Genomic DNA, 13,278 nt, shown 5'->3' on the forward strand with positions numbered 1-13,278 from the left:
GACCTGACTCATAGCGACCCTGCCTTGGGTTTCTGAGGCAGTATCACTACAAAAAGAGATTGCCCAACCTTCCTTCCGAAGAGTAGCTGGTGGGCTTGAACTGCTAGCCTTCTGGTTAGCAGTCAAGTGCCTTAGCCACTACGCTACCAGAACTCCATTATATAGATAGATAGATGGATATTATAGATAGATAGATATTTTTTCATGATTCTTCAGTTTAGGCTGGTGTTCTTTCATGAGCTCATTTATATGGCTGTAGTCACATGGCAGTACAATGGCAGCTGGAAGTCTAGCATGACTTCACACACTTCACACCACCATATTGGTGGTCATCTTGGGCTGTTGGCTGCAGGAACTCAACTCTCTTCCACTTGGCCTGGGAAGGATGACTTTGATTTCTGTAATGATGGAGTATTCCAAGTGGAAACAATCCAAAGCTGCAAGACCTCTTAAAACTTTTCTCAGAAGTCACACATCATTTCCACTGCATTCTATCAGATGAAGCAAGTTACAAGGCTAGCCTAGATCAAAGGGAGAAGAAATTGACTCTATTTCTTGATGAACGGGTCTATGAAAAATTGTATGGCCATTTTTAACCCACCACAGCCAAAGCAACTTAAAAATATCAGTGTCACATTTGCTGAAAACATAAAGAAGCCTCTTTAAACATAATCCTTACATTTTTAAATGTTTTTATTAAACTTACAGACAGAGAATAAAAATTATAGGGGGAGAATTAAACTTACAGAGAATCAGCTATATCAGTCATCTTCTCCCAGAATTCTTCTCTGCAGTAATACTGGAAATATTTAGTAAAATTATTGTTTATTCCTTCCTTTCAAATCTCCTACCCTTTCAGACACACCTTATTTCAACAGCAAAGCAGTTGCCAAGAACATTTGGAGGAAGTGGAGAGAGGTGGGAGTGAGGGAGGGATTGTTAAATATGGTGTATGAATTAATTTTGAGTAAAATAACAAGTTGTTGCAAAGATTTCATTCAATTAAATCATAAAATGTGTGGAAAGTGGTAGAATTTCAAATGGTCATCAATGAAAAAAGGGAATATATATATTAATCACCTTGGTAAGTAAGTGGTAAAATCTGATGAGAGGTGTGTGGTGGTTAAGTTTGTGTGTCCACTTGGCTGGGCCTGGTTGAGTGGCTGGGCAGCTGAATGTAGTTATTCCCCATGGTGAGATTAGCAATTAACTCCAAGGTGGAATCTACTGGTGCAGGTGAGTAGTTGCTTTGGGTATGTGGTTTGCTTCCCATATATAAGAAACAGCTTTGGGAATGGTTTCTACCTTATGGCACGACTGAACCCTGCATGTAGCCGAGTCATTGTTCAGCAGCCTGCCATGCTCTGCTGACGTTGGGACTTTCAATTACTTGAATCAATGGCCTGCCATGTGGTTTGGTAACATCGGGACTGTGCCATTTTATCTGTCAACTTTGAGCTTGTTAGCCTCAGCAGCCAGTAGATGCCTAAGTGAAAAGATGCCTCTAGCTTCAGTGGGCCAGGAGCAAGAGGCAGAGCTAAAGCCCAAAGTCGAGGGGCTTTCACACAGCCCCTAGAACCTGGCACTTTGAACTCGGACTTCTAGCCTCCTGAAATGTAAGAAAATAAACTTCTGTCTGTTCAAGCCATCCCATTTGTGGTATATTCTTGTCAGAGTGGCACTAGGTAACTAGAACAAGGTGTATCTAGATTCGCATGGAAAAATTGAATGGAAAAAAAAAGTAATAGATACAAATTAGCAAATCAGAATAAAATATGCTAATATAAGGCTTTGAAACTGATAGTAGGGAGCTTTAGTTAACGAGGAGAATGATCTAAGGTATTGCAAGTATTCTCACATGGAGGAAATTGTATTAACAGTCAATACAAAAATTTCTTTGTAGGTAGAGAATCATCTTTATTAAGAAGATGCTCTGATAAGTCCCTTTGCACTAGAAGCAAATTGGTCAGGCTTTTATTTCTTGAGAAAGAAGGAAAGTACTCAGCGTTTAAAAGGAAAACTTTTTTTGTTTGAAGAAGCAGCAGATAGGAAAACTCAGGTGTCAATGCTAATAGGGAAGAAGCATCTAGAGAAAGACACTGAACTCTTAATGAAGGAGAAACTCTGGCCAGAGTTGGAGGTTGGAGGTTGGAGAGAGATAGTTTGAGGGAGATGTTGAATGCTGAGTGTAATTCCCTCTCCTGTGACCTTCCCTCCACCTGAAACAAACAAACAAAAAAAACCTCCACCCCACCCCTCAAAAAAGCAAAGTATACCAAATGTCATGACCTCCACCCCACCCCTCAAAAAGGAAAAGTCTACCAAATATCATGAAACGCTGCATGCTACTGAGTTTCTTCTTTTAACGACTCTTTAGGTTGCATGAGAACAAAGCTTAAACCTAACTAAAAATAAAAAATCAAACCAATTGCCATCTAGTCAATTCTGACTCACGCAAATCCCATGTATTTTAAAGTAGAACTGTTCATAGGGTTTCCTTGGCTGTAATCTTTACAGGAGATCGTCAGGCTGCCACTCGGTGAGTTCAAACTGTCAACAATTTGGTTAGTAGTCAAGCACAAACCATTTGTGTCACCCAGATTAAGGGGGGGGGGGGCAGTGTAAGGGATTCACTTAAACCAGTCTCCAAAAGGGTAGAAATGGGGCTGGAACCAAGAACTGGAACACTACTACTCTGTCTCTATCTCTCATCTCTGTTTCTGTATGCCAATCTTACCACTTTGGACTTGACTTACAAGGAGCAGGGAACATGGCCTCCAGCAGCTCCAAGCCTCTCAATTGCATAGCATTACCTTTCCACTGAGGCCAGATGGGATCCTATCACTAGCTCAGCAAAGGTCAGATGTCTACTCCAGACTGTGGCCAAGATGATAGCTTCCACCAGATGACAGTGGAGGTACTAGTCTCAAATCACACAGAAAACAGTAGACATCCATTCCAGTGTTACATGGAAAGTAGTGAAAGAGTATAAGTCTGCATGTTAGCTGATGTGATAATGAGATATAGTGTCATTTAAACTTCAGAATTATAAAATTAAAACATTTTTTATGCAAGAAGAAGTTTAAGCCATAATCTAATTGATTTCTCTTTAGTCATCAAGTAGAATATTATGTCATTATGTATTTTTTTTCAGAAAGAGGTCCTTTACCAGTAGCAACAGATTAGGTTCTACTTGAGATATTGAACAGTAAATTTAAAAACATTTCATTTTCCCATTAATTGTTTTTCTACTTCCAGTAGGCCTTAATTATCTGAATGCATTCATGTATTTCTCTAATATTATTAATAAACACATATGCTCATAGGAAATATTAAGGAAAATCTTAATTACAGATACACAAAACATAAAAGGGCAAGAACCTTGTTTCTTTGTTTTTGCAATTGAAGAAAATGTGAACTAAAATATGACTGACTGTCCACTGGCAAATTTTCTCTCCTATATGGCATGAAATCAAACCATTCAGCTTTATTTAAGTCTTTCTTGCTCAGTTTGAAGTTAAACTAAAAACTAGTGATTGCTTGGGGCAGTAAATTATTAAAAGGAAGCAAAAACAACATCTATCTTTAAATAGTGAAATATTCATGCAACGATAACTGTTGTTGTTGTTGTTATGTGCCGTCGAGTCGGACCCGACTCATAGCAACCCCTCCTTGGGTTTCCGAGGCAGTATCACTACGGAAGTAGATTGCCCCATCTTCCTTCCGAGGAGTGGCTGGTGGGTTTGAACCACCAGCCTTCTGGTTAGCAGTCAAGTGCCTTAGCCACTATGCTACCAGAGCTCCCCAACGATAACTATCATAGTATAAAGGTAACCATCTAACTTGCAACTATACATGTTATGTCTCCCAGACTCCACTTCTGTTGTAAACTTCCCCACCCAAAAAAAAAAAAAACAAAACTTTCCAGGTAGGAAAGAAAGAGATGACTATGACTTCTCAGTAATTTGTTACCGGGAAGATCTAACAGCTTACAGTAGGAAAGGAGCTCTGGTAGCATAGTGCCTGGGGCACTTGACTGCTAACCAGAAGGCTGGCATTCCAAACCCACCAGACACTCCTTGGAAGGAAGGTTGGGCAATCTACTTCCATAGTGATACCACCTCAGAAACCCAAGGAGGGGTTGCTATGAGTTGGGGCTGACTCGATGGCACATAACAACAACAACAACAGTAGGAAGTGTTATGGCCACTACTGGGTTTCCATTGCTGGTAAAATAGCAGAAGGGCATAGACTGAAAAAGTACCTTACTTTATGCTCTCTCTATTCCTCTCAAAAAAGATCCTCTTTCCCATGCCTTCTTAGATGTTTGTCCAGGTGAACATCAGTGAAGGCCAAAGTAGAATTAAGAGCTCACTATAGAGAGAGAAAGAGAGAGGCTGCTTAGATACCTTTCAAGCTGAGGAAATCACATATAGAATAATCTTTTCTTATCCCTTTTTAAGAGTATCATGCTTCAGGCAAGACTGCTACTCTTTCCCTACCAATTTACCCAAGTGGTAGTTCTCTCAAAGAGATTTTAAATAGAATTTGTGTTGCCTAAAACAGAGTCCTATCAGCAGTTACATGAGCTGTGTATTCCTCTCACATGTACTGTACTTGCAAACAAAATCACATGGCACACTCAGACAGAAACAGGCCTAATGAAGAGTCTACCCTGGAAGGGGCTGCCTACACATTCTGCCACCCTCAAGAATCACAAATGTTCATTCATTTACACATCTGCAATGCCATATAAAGTCCTAGATGTTATTATACATGAAAATTTCATCAATATAGAGGAATCTCTAGGTACATCAAGGAATCCTGCTGGCACAATGGTTAAGAGCTCAGCTTCTAACCAAAAGGTGAGCAGTTCAAACCCTAGCCACTCCTTGGGTTCCATAAAGATTTACAGCTTTGGAAACCCTTTGGGGAAAATTCTACTCAGTCCCATAGGGTTGTTACAAGTCAGAATCAGCACAACAGCAACAGCTTTGGTTTTTTTGGTTTCTTGGTGTATTAGCTCATCTCACTCTTCTGCTCAAACCCTGGCTCCCCACTCCACTCTAAGTAAAAACCAAAGTCATTCTATGACCTTCAATCCCTACATGGTCTGCCCCTAATTTATTTATCTGGCCTCATCTTCTCCCATCTGCTGCCTTACTCACTCTGTCTACAGGAGACCAGCCTCTCTGTTATTCCTCCAACACACTGGCCATGTCCCCACCTTACAGCCATTTCACTGGGTCTTTTCTCTACGTGAAGAATTATTTCCCTGATATCCACAGGGCTAACTCCACACTTCATTGTCATCAAGTCTTTGCTCAAATGTCAGAGTCTCAAAGGAGCTGAACAGACCACCCAATTAAAAATGGTAACCCACCTCCATTCACCACTGGCATAGCACATTCTCTTTACCGTGTTCCACTTTTTCTTTATTACATAAGATTCACCATCTTCCAAAATGTTGTATAATTTATTGATTTTTTCTGTGTATTATTTATTGTCTGGCTCTGCTTGCTAGAATGCAAATCACTAGACACCAGGAATCTTTGTTTTGTTCACTGACTATCCTAAGCACCTGGAACATGGCCTAGCACATAATAAACAGGCCCTCAATAAATATTTGCTGAAGAATAAATGAATGATCATTGAGGTCAATAACCCTGCATCTTTTCCAAGATAAAGTATAAATGAAGGTGCAGACAACAGAGCCAACACATTTTAGTCAGAGCCACTTTAAAAGCTCACTTGTAATTAAAAAGACCCACCACCAGTCTGTCTGTTTATTATACTGTGGTGGCTTGCATAATGCTATGATGCTGGTATTTCAAATATCATCAGTCACCCATAGTGGACAGCTTTCAGCAGAGCTTCCAGAGACTGGGGGTGGGGGAAGCCTAGTGATTTATTTCTAAAAATTACCCAACGAAAACCCTATGTATCACAATAGAATGTAGTGCTGGAAGATGAGCCTCTATGTTGGAAGACCCTCAAATACACAGTGGCTACCAACAATAAACTCACCCTCTCCAATGATTGTGAAGATGAAGCAGAACAGGCCAAAGTTTTGTTATGTTGCACATGGGATCACCATGTGTCACAGATAACCACACAGCAACTAACAACAACAACTGAAAAGATATTGTTGCTTTCTGTGTAGTGTTTCTTTTGAAAGTGAAGACTTATAAAGCCTTAATCAATGCATACTATACTAACTAGAGAAACAAACTATAGAGATATGGTCTAGATATTCAAGATAAGAAAATCATGGTATGGTAGCCATAAGAAAGTTCCTCAGAGATCTCTAACCTCAGGGAACATAACTGAGAGTCCCAGGGGAGGCCTCTGAAACTGGCCAGATGCAAAGAATTTTAGCACAGCTGCACTTCCAAATGGCCAATGAATGAGCACAGCAAGGATACTAAAGGAGACCCATTCCTGGGAGACAGGAGATTCCTGCCACTCACCTTTGGCTCAAAGACTCCTTGATGACTTTGCCAAACCTTCCTGAGACAGCACAGCAGTCTAGAATGCCACCAACCTTCTCTCCCTCTTTCTTTCACTCAGCCAGACTTGCCTCGTGATCTGACAGCTCCTTCCACCTTCACCCGCTCCTTTTCTCTTTTTCTGCCAAAGGCATTTTGATAATGAAATTTTTGCACATTCAATCCCACCTTGGCTGCTTCTCAGAAAATCTGGACTGATATACCAATTCCAAAAAGTACAAACGAGGAAATGATTACTTGCTTAATAAAATAATTCCATTAAATAATAAATTCCTTCAGAAAATTTTTAAACTTTTTCAGTTTTTTAAACTTTAGAAAAGTACCAAGAATAATATAACAAACACTTATGTACCCAACACCTGTAAAGGACTAAATTAAGTATATTTTATATGATTTCACTGAGACACACGTTTTCACAAGGGTGCCTAATGAGTAAGGCAAGGTATGGGTGAGATTGTCTCTAAGAAATACTCAATTCTGTTCATCTGCTCATATTGATGACAGTAGGATAATTCAGAAAAATTACTTGCCTTAATCCTCAGTATTTTAAATCATGAAAATGCTACAGGAGTACTGTTGTTAGTTGCCATTGAGTCAGCTCCAACTTATGTCAACTTTATGTACAATTGAACCAAACATTGCTAGGTCCCATGCCATGTTTGTGTCCATTGTTGATATACCATCATGTAGTGCCTTCCAACCTAAGGGGCTCACATTCCAGCACTATATCAGACAATGTTCTGTTGTAACCTATAGGATTTTCACTGGCTAATTTCTGGAAATGTATCACTAGCCTTTGTTCTTAGTCTGCCTTAGTCTGGAAGCTCTGCTAAAATCCTGTCCACCATGGGTGACCCTGTTGGTGTTGGATATATCAGTGGCATAGCTTCCAGCATCACAGCAACACACATATCACCACAGTATGACAAACTGATAGACAGATGGTGGAGAGGAGAACAATGATCTAAATTTATACTGTTCTCTGACTTTTTATATTGAGTCCATTGGTTTGTAGAATTTCTTTAAAGAATCCATTGAAAGTCTCTATAAAGTTAGCATGGTGATTCCACAGCATATTTTCTCACCCGCTACCCACAAGGAGGGAAATGTAAGTCCCATTTGTCCTATTTGGTACTGATTCACCAGACAGGTCATTTACACACCCATTATTTATAAGAGCAGTTAATCCAGAAAAGGTTTAAAAGCCTGGTTTAACAAAAATAAATTAATTAAATCTTCAAAAGAAAACACATCAAAATGAGCCTTTCATGTAAACTTCTTTTAATAGCAGAGGAAAATATAAGGACTTCTACTTTTTCCCTCTAAGGTAAAATTGTATTTTCAGAATGTTTTGAGCAACTTCTTTTCAAAAGAAATTTAACTATATGTATATATGAGGTATAGTTTACTTTACTAGCCTTGACCACACATGAATATATTTTTTTTCATTTCTCTTCTGAGTCTTCCTTGTTCTTCTCCTTTCACTCACTCTTATATATAACTTGTTTCTAAGAGGAAAAAAAACACTTGGACACTGAGATGTAATCCATTATGCAGTGATTAGTGATCATATAACATTAGAAATCCAGAAAGTAAATTTTAACTTGCAAAGTATATTTTATATGATTTCACTGTAAATTTGGAATAACAATAAAGGCAAATTTATAATTCCACTCAATTTTTTCTAAAACTTGTTCAAGTGTTGCATTACGTAGCTTTCCCTGAATATAATTCCTACCTGCTTCCTCATTAGGACATGTCAGTCAGTAATAAAAAAAAAAAGTTTACAGGTTGAGGAACACAGAATTTCATTCATGAAAGCATTCATGATAAGTCTGAGAGGTCCTAGACATGACAACACTGCTTTTGATTCTTCACCTGTGCTATCTGAAAGGCTAGAATTTCTGCTTCCTGATGGAAAATGTTAGCCTTCCACACACCAAGTTTCCTTCCATTATGATTTCACAATTGAAGCTCCATGAGAACCATCCAAGAGATAACAAAAACTCAGAGAAATAAGCAGGAATCACTGGTGGTAGGTACCTAAAACAAAGGAAAGGGGGGGAAGAGAAAGGGACAATGCCCCAAGCATATATGGGAAGGTGGAGTCAGTGTTACAAGGCTTTTCTGACAGTAGGGAAGCTTCATGTCCAATGTGATCAGTTATCTGCTGTCTGAAGTTGTTGCATAACTGGGCAACCATATAATTCATTACCCAAACCTGTGCCCTTTGAGAGGAAAAAGGGGTGCTATTAATAATTATGCAGTGTCAATAGATATATTTGCTCCAGGCAAACCAGGCATAAGTTCCTCCTAAGCATAACCTTGTTCTTTAGGCCACACCCACGTGACATGTATGAGATTTTTTTACAAGGAAATTTGAAAAAATGAATGGTGAGTGCTGAATAAGAACAGCTTCACACAATGGCTCAACAATTCATCCTTTGCACTGCTCCAAAACTTAGAGCTGGGAGTATGAACAGGTTTCAGCAAAGCTTCTAGAGCAAGACAGACTAGAAAGAAGGACCTGTCTATCTCCTTCTAAAAAAAAAAAAAAAAAATGGCTAGTGAAAACCTTATGAATAATAGCAGAATGCTGTCTGATATATTTCAGGAATATGAGCCCCTGAGATTGGAAGGCACTCAAAATATGATCGGGAAGACTTGACTCATTTTCAATAAGGTAGAATCGAGCTTAATGATATGGATGGAGTAAAATTTTTGGGACCTTCATTTGCCAATGTGAGATGACTCAAACAAAATTAGAAGAAACAGCTGCAAACACCCATGAATAACTGGAACATGGAACTTATGAAGTATGAATCCAAGAAAACGGAAAGTCATCAAAAATGAAATGGAATGCAGAAAGGTCAACATCCTAGGTATTAGAGAGCTGAAATGGACTGGTATTGGCCACTTTGAATCAGACAATCATATGGTATCCTATGCCAGGAAAGACAAATTGAAGAGGATGATGTCCCATTCATTGTCATAAAGAACATTTCAAGATTTATCTTGAAGCAAAATATTATCAGTGATATGATAATGTCCATATACTTACAAGGAAGACCAGTTAATATGACTATTATTCAAATTTATATACTAAATACTAATGCTAAAGATAAAGAAATTAAAGATTTTTACCAACTTCTGCAGTCTGAAATTTATCAAATATGCAATCAAGATACATTGATAATTACTGCCGATTGAAATCAGAAGTTGGAAACAAAGACAGATCAGTACTTGGAAAACAGGACTTTAGTGATAGAAATGACGCCAGAGATTGCATGATAGAATTTTGCAAGTGAACTATTTATTCGGTTAGAATACCTTTATAAACAACATAAATGGTGACCATACATGTGGACTTCATCAGATTGAATACACAGGTATCAAATTGACTACATATGTGGAAAGAGACAATGGACAACAAGGCCAGGGGCCAACTGTGGAGAAGACAATTGCTCATATGCAAGTTCAAGTTGAAGCTGAAGAAAATTAAAACAAGTCCATAAGACCTAAAGTATAGCTTATCTGAATTTAGAGACCATCTCAAGAACATTTTGACAGATTGAACACCAGTGACTGAAGACCAGATGAGTTTTGGGGTGACATTAAGGATATCATAAATGAAAAAAGGGAAAGGTCATTTAAAAGATAGGAAATGAAGAAAAGACCAAAATGGATGCCAGAAGAGACTCTGAAACTTGCTCTTGAATGGAAAGTAGCTAAAACGAATGGAAGAAATGACAAGATAAAAGAGCTGAACAGAAGATTTCTAATGAGAGCTTGAGAAGACAAAGTAAAGTACTATAAAGTAATGTCCAAAGACCTGGAGGTAGAACACCAAAAGAGAAGAATATGCTCGGCATCTCCTAGTCTGAAAGAACTGAAGAAAAATTCAAGCCCTGAGTTGCAATACTGAAGGATTCTATGGGCAAAATATTGAACGATGCAGGAAGCATCAAAAGAAGATGGAACAATGCACAGAGTCACTGTAACAAATGTGCAATCAACTATTTCAGGAAGTAGCATATGATCAAGAACCAATGTACTGAAGGAGGAAGTCCAAACTGCACTGAAGGAATTAGCAAAAAACAGGGCTACAGGAATTGACAGAATACCCATTGAGATGTTTCAGAAAAAACATATGCAGCACCGGAAGTGCTTACTCATTTATGCCAAGAATTTTGGAAGACAGATACCTGGCCAACCAACTGGAAGAGACTGATATTTGTGCCCATTCCAAAGAAAGGCGATTCAACAGAATGTGGATATTATTGAATAATATCATGTTGTTGTTGTTGTTGTTGTTATGTGCCGTCGAGTCGGCCCCGACTCATAGCGACCCCTCCTTGGGTTTCCGAGGCAGTATCACTACGGAAGTAGGATTGCCCAACCTTCCTTCCGAGGAGTGGCTGGTGGGTTTGAACCGCCAGCCTTCTGGTTAGCAGTCAAGTGCTTTAGCCACTATGCTACCAAAAAAGTAAAATTTTGCTGAAGATAATTCAAAAACAGTTTAAGAAGATGTGTACAAGTGCTAAGTTGACAAGGGGTAGGCTGTGATAATTAAGGTTACACGTCAACTCGGCTGAGCCATGATTCTAAATGGTTCAGCAGTTATGATGTAGTCATCCACCATAATGAGATCTAATATAATGTAATAGATTCCTTGATGATTATCTGCTATGAGCAGTCAATCAGTTGAAAGGGAGTTTCCTTCAACGTGTGGTCTGCTTCCAATATATATAGAAAAGTTCTAGAAAAGCTCTCTGGCTTCCTGTTAAATCTGGATATTGCATCTGGTTCCTCATCATCTCTCATTCCTGTATGTGAACCCATGGCCTCCTATATTGCCTGCCAATCTTGGGATTGTTGCCTTTGCAGCCTGTGAGTCCACAGCCTGCCTTCTTACCTGCTGATCTTGGATTCCTCAACCTCTGAAGGCAGAAGCTTGATGTTTTGATAATTGGGTTCATTAGCCTCTGCAGTTGCACGAGTCACAAGAAGCCTCCAGCTTGACTTTTGATACACAGACTTGAGATTTGCCAGCCTCTACAATTGTGTGAGCCATTTCCTTGAGATAAATAAACACACACACACACACACACACACACACACACACATATGGAGCTCTGGTGATGTAGTGGTTAAGGCATTTGGCTGCTAACCAATAGGTCACTGATTGAAACTCCCCAGCTGCTCAGTAGTTTGAACCTGCCAGCTGCTTCATGGAAGAAAAATTAAGATGGCTGCTTGTGTAAAGAGTTACAGCCTTGGAAACCAATGGGCTCACTATGAGTCAGAATCAACTTGATGACAGTGAGTTTGGTTTATACATATATAAAGCTTCATTGGTTTTGCTTCTCTGGAGAATTTAGCCTAAGACAGGAAGTTATCCTCCAAGTATGAAAGAACCTTAGCTAGAAAAGCCAGGTGGTGGCCTACAGTGCAATGGATCATTTTTTTATGTACTTTCCAGCCATGGTCTTGTAATTCCCACAAAATAATTGATTATGTAAATAAGGTACTTGTGACCCATCAAGGGGATTGGACAGTTTTCTAATAATGCAAATAAGCTGCATGGAAATCTGTGAGGGTGGAACCATGCAAAGAAAGTGTATGGAACCTTAACGAGGGTATTGGTCAGTTCATCACCCTGTTGGGCTTAAAATGGGCCATTTTAGAGGTGGCAAGGGGGACTTAACTACCACTAAGAAGAAGAAATGGGAGTAGATCATGACCTTTGGACTCCAAGTCCATGCACTAGGAACCTCCTTGACCCAGGAGACAGAGAGCTATAACATTGGAGATGGTGAAACATGGTGAGAAGCAGTGATACTAAAATAGCAGCAGCAGGGATAACAGAACCAGTAGAGGAGCAAGAGATGGCACAGTGGACTTCCTGCCCATGGAGTGAAATTAATGAGCATCTTTGCCTTGCTGGTGGAATAGGGTGCCTCTAGGCATTTATTGGCAGAGCTAAAGAGTTTTGTAACAATTGCCCAAGCAGGCCAAGAGGCTGGGCCAGTCCAAGAGGCCTGAGGGACCATGGAGACAAGGGCCAGAGAGAGATCTGCCTATGAGCATGGCTGAGAAGAGGATATCCTGATTGAAGAACTGTATCCTGAGTCATTTCTGATCCTGAATTGTAACCTGTTACTTCCCAAATAAACCCAATAACTGTGAATGTGGTCTGAGTTCTGTGTTGCCATTGCAATGAATTATCAAGTCTAGCAGAGGAGGAAATACTGGCATGGGAGGGACGGCTGTTTTCACAATTGGTGAAAAAGTTGGAGAGAGGAAGTATATCTGACCTCTACCTCATAGGAATCAGCTTTGGACTGATGGTGATTCTCTCCCATTTTTTAAGTTAGAGGAGCTCAGATGCCTCTGCCATGCCATTTTTACATTTCAACTAGTTCTCACCAAGATGCCCTAATGATGGCCAACCACTTGTTGCTGTTGTTGTTAGGTGCCGTCGAGTCATTTCCAACTCATAGTGAACCCATACACAGCAGAACGAAACACTGCCCAATCCTGCGCTAGCTCCACGATTCTTGCTATACCTGAGCCCATCATCGCAGCCACCATGTCAATCCATCTCATTGAAGGTCTCCCCCTCTTTCATTAACCCTCCACCCTACCAAGCATGACATCCTTCTCCAGGGAATGGTCCCTTCTGACAACATGACCAAAATAGGTGAGACAGTCTGGCCATTCTCGCTTCCAAGGAGTATTTTGGGTGCACTTCCTCCAGGACAGATCT

Source organism: Orycteropus afer, unplaced genomic scaffold (genome assembly GCF_000298275.1).
Source record: "Orycteropus afer afer isolate SDZICR_OR568_19922 unplaced genomic scaffold, OryAfe1.0 scaffold00030, whole genome shotgun sequence".
Taxonomy (NCBI): domain Eukaryota; kingdom Metazoa; phylum Chordata; class Mammalia; order Tubulidentata; family Orycteropodidae; genus Orycteropus; species Orycteropus afer.